Source organism: Apodemus sylvaticus, chromosome 20 (genome assembly GCF_947179515.1).
Source record: "Apodemus sylvaticus chromosome 20, mApoSyl1.1, whole genome shotgun sequence".
In the NCBI taxonomy this organism is placed as follows: domain Eukaryota; kingdom Metazoa; phylum Chordata; class Mammalia; order Rodentia; family Muridae; genus Apodemus; species Apodemus sylvaticus.
In genome coordinates this window covers 65,093,024-65,097,585 of record NC_067491.1, presented here as the reverse complement: position 1 = coordinate 65,097,585, position 4,562 = coordinate 65,093,024, and positions in this window count along the sequence as shown.

Below are 4,562 nucleotides of genomic sequence, written 5' to 3'. Positions count from 1 at the left end.
CTGCTCTGGAAAGTTTGCAGACCGACTAAGTGCAAACTCTCTCTGTGCTCCAGGTGGGAACCAAGGCGCAGGCTTCCTGCTCTGGAAAGTTTACAGTGGGGTGGAGTGAAAACTCTCTCTGTGCTCCAGGCAGGGACAGTGGCCAGGAAAGGTGCGGGCTTCCTGCTCTGGAAAGTTTGCAGTGCATACAGAATCTGTGCTCCTCCTGGCGGGGACAGTGGCATCCGCGCATGACCCTCCTGTGGGAATGGAAGCTGATCCTGGCCATGGATCGCTGGGCTGTGCCCCTGGCACTCACTTCTGCCTGTGAGTTGCTGAGAGAGGTAGGGAATTCACAGGCCAATAAACTGAGTCCAGTTCCTTAACGAGACAGGCCAGGCTGTGAAATGACAAAGACCTGGTAGAGTTTACAGAGGTCTGGGCTGGCGCTTTCCCAAGGAACATAAATAATCAAGTTGGAGCTGGCTGGGGTCAAGGGCTGTGGGATGGCGGGGCTAGGTCCCAGGCTAACTTGCTAACTTGTTTTGTTTTGTTTTTTTCTTTAGTTTTTTAAATTATTTCTGTAGTAATTTTATATATATATATATATATATATATATATATATATATATATTGCTTTACTTTAGATGTTTAGTGCTTAGATTATTGTGCAACAAAGGGACTTTTCCCCAATCTGTTTGGTATTTTGGATGCTTTTACATTAACTCTGGCTATATATTTATTATAATTCTGGCTATTCTTACACAGGCACCTTTAGTTTAGAAAATTTTCATTTAGGATTTCATTGGAAATGTTTTCTATACATTTATGCTGATTGATTTTTTTACTCTCGCACTCACATTCACTTTCTGAGGTGTTCCCTGTGGGTGTGCAGCTTGAATGCTTCTCTGTGTCCTGCTCTGAGCTCTGCTGTTGTGTGCTGTGTGGGGACCTCAGGGAAACATTGAAATCAAGACATGGTGAGTACAGGATATCTGCCCACAATGGGAAGAAACATGCAGCTGAGCAGTGGGTGCTGGGGTTGTGGATCTTCTATGGGGTTGGTTCGGAAGCATCATTAAGATGTGACTTCCTGTGTGGTTTCTATTGCTGCTTCTTACCTGCTAATTCAGGCCATGACATCTAAATACCTTAAGTTTCATGGTTGATTGTAATTCTGTCCAGAACATCTGGACTAGTTGCTTTCCTGTAGCAGCATGGGTGCTTTCTGTGACTATGCAGCACCTGGCTCGAAACCTTTTTGTCTTTTATAATATACATTAAGAAGGCAGGGTTAGGCCTGGAGAGATGGTTCAAAGGTTAAGAGCTCTGGCTATTTTTACACAGGACATGAGTTCAATTCTTACCAACTACATGGTGGCTCATAACTATATGTACTGTGATCTGGTGGCCTCTTCTGGCCTGCAGGAATACATGTACTGAGAACTTTGAATAAATAATGAATTCAATCCTTAAAAAAAAGAAGATGGATATGAATCTAATAGTTCTGATTTCATACATTAATAATTTTTGTTTTGTTTAGTTTGTTATTTTTTCTCCTGTAGTTTTTGTATATTTCTTTAAATTATATGTTTAGTGTTTTGATTCTTATGTGGGAAAAGACACTTTCCCAATCTGTTTGGTATTTTTGATGCTTCTTGTACATTAACAGTCATCTTCTTTAGTTTAGGAAAGTTTTCATTTATGATTTCTGTGTAAATATTTTCTATACCTTTATGTTTATTGATCTTCTTCTTCTTCTTCTTCTTCTTCTTCTTCTTCTTCTTCTTCTTCTTCTTCTTCTTCTTCTTCTTCTTCTTCTTCTCGTCCTCCTCCTCCTCCTCATTTCATTTCTCCTCTTTGTCCTCCTCCTTCGTAATATGTCTTGAGAAACTAAACTAAACTAACTGATGCAAAAGAGGTTGTATGAAGCGAGGCAGCGTATTAAAAATCGGAGATTGTTGAATTATTTTCCTGGCTGGAATACCTTATCTTTATGTGCTGGTGTCTAGGCATCTGCATGTGTGGTTATTTTAAGTTAGGTAAGGTTTCTCAGTTTGTCTAGTTTGGATGGGAAGTTATTCCTGGGTTATAGTTTGCTGTCTAGATTATCAGAGAGTATTGAATGAGTGTTGCCCCTTTTACTGCTCTGTTTTTTGGGTATGTTCAAGAGGGAATGCTGGCTAATGTTGAAAGCTAGGAGAGGAGGTTGGCAGGAAGACATAATCTTAGCAATCCACATGGAGATGTAATCAGGAGAGAGGAGAAGCTGCCAACATTTCAATATTCCAGAGCTACAGTCACCTGAACGGGCCTCATTTGAAGGTGTGCCTTTGTCATAATTGCCGGTTACTCTATCTGTGTGAGATAGTGTTGATTGTTGATGTGGGAAGGCTTTTCCACTGAAGGTGACAATATTCATAAACAAATTGGTCTGTGTTGCATGAGAGAGCTACCTGAGCATGGAACACTGACCAAGCACGACAACAAGCCAGGAGACAAAGTTTGTCTATGCTTTTACCTTCAGTTTGTACCTTCAATTTCTACTCTAAACTCCCAAAGTGCTGAACTGTGGTCCGACAGAAGCATTCACAACAACCATTTATTACCTGAGATCCTTTTGCCCTGAGGATTCCATCACAGAAGTAGAATAGCAAGTTAGAACAGCAACAGCAAATGGTATCAATATATGATTTTGCTGCTAGATGAAATCTATGTTCTCTTTTGAAGGAATATGGAATATATCAGAAATTGAGATGGTGAAAGTCATGAAAATCTGTAGATGGTATTTAATCCTTTTTTCTCATAGGACTTGGAAGATGGAAGTCTTGACAGTATGCAGCCAGAGAAAATTGAGAATATAGCTTATCAGAGGAATACAGAAACTGTATATTTTTGTGATTGGTCATTTGTGTGATATTTTGCCAAAAATCCATTTCCTTCTCTTATACCTGAATATAGAGTGGGGTAAATATTAAAAATAATGGGCTGATTTCTAAATTTTCATTCTATGTATATGTATTTGTTTGTCACTTCCCCACTTATTTATTTATTTATTTATTTATTTATTATTTATTTATTATTAATTTGAATTCCAGTTTCTCCCATCTCTCTTTTCCACCTTACACAGTCTGTCATCCCTAACTCCTTTTTCTCTTCAAGAAGCATGGGCACACCTGGCTATCAAACACCTATGGCATTTCAACTCTCTGCATGGTTAGGCATAGCTCTCTTACTGAATTTAGACAAGGCAGCCAAGTGAGTGGAAGAGTGTATTGGCTGGTTTTGTGTGTCAACTTGACTCAGACTGGAGTTATCACAGAGAAAGGTGCTTTAGTTGAGGAAGTGCCTCCATGAGATCCAACTGTGGGGCATTTTCTCAATTAGTGATCATGGGGAGAGGGCCCCTTTTGGGTGGTGCCATCACTGGACTGGTACTTTTAGGTTATATAAGAGAGCAGGCTGAGCCAGCCAGGGGAAGCAAGCCAGTAAGAAACATCCCTCCATGGCCTCTGCATCAGCTCCTGCATCCTGACCTGCTTGAGTTCCAATCCTGACCTCCTTTGGTAATGAACAGCTGAATGGAAGTATAAGCTCAATAAACCCTTTCCTCCCCAACTTGCTTCTTCGCCATGATGTTTGTGTAGAAATAGAAACCCTGACTAAGAGAAATTTGTACCATCATAGTGGGGTATCTTTGTGACAACCTGATCATTGTTTTGGGGAGGACAATGCAAAGATTTTGGAACTTTGGTTTAGAAGAACCGCTGGTTGTTAAAAGCTCAGTGGAATTTTCTGTAGGAGTTTGTATGATAATGTTGAGAACAGTTCAGAAAATGATGGCCTGGCTCGTGAATTTTCAGAAGGAAAATTTAAGACTCTTTTCAGGGCTGTTGCTGTTTTGATTGTGAACATTCCGTGGTTTTGGTCAGCTGGGGCTGAAGAATCAGTTGAGATTAACAAGATACTAGACTATTAAAGCACAACCTTTTGCATTACTGAGACTATTGATGGCTCCTTCACTGGAGCTAAGAAATTAGAGGTGATTAAGAAGTGACCAGCAGCACTGAGGTGAAATCTTCCGGGAAGTGTTTTCCAAGAGCACAGAGGCTGTGTTCCAGAGATAACCACAGTTGTACTTTGTGCTGTGGTTGGAATTGATAATGTGCATATGTGTAACACAGACAGTACTGGTTTTGAAGGTGTGAAGGTGTCCAGAAGAACAGCTGAAGCTCAGCACTGTGAGAGGCCGGCCATGTAAGCCCTTTGGCGAAAGTGCAATCTCAGTTGCAATTGAAAGCCCAGGACTTAAGGCGGTTATGCATAGGAGCTGAGGCTTGGCACTATGAAAAGTGTCTATGAGAGGCTATATGTGAAGCCTAGTTATGGCAGAAAACAGCAGTGTTTTTGGAGATGCCAGTGCCATGAGATGACCACCAAGAACAGCAGCAACAGTGGAGTACAGGCACTTGGAACCTAGAAGAAAAGTTGTGTGCTACAAAGGGCAGAGTGGGCGAAATGACCCCATCCCTCAGAGGAGTCTGGAAGCTTTTGAGTTGGATTCCAGACATTGAAGCATTTAA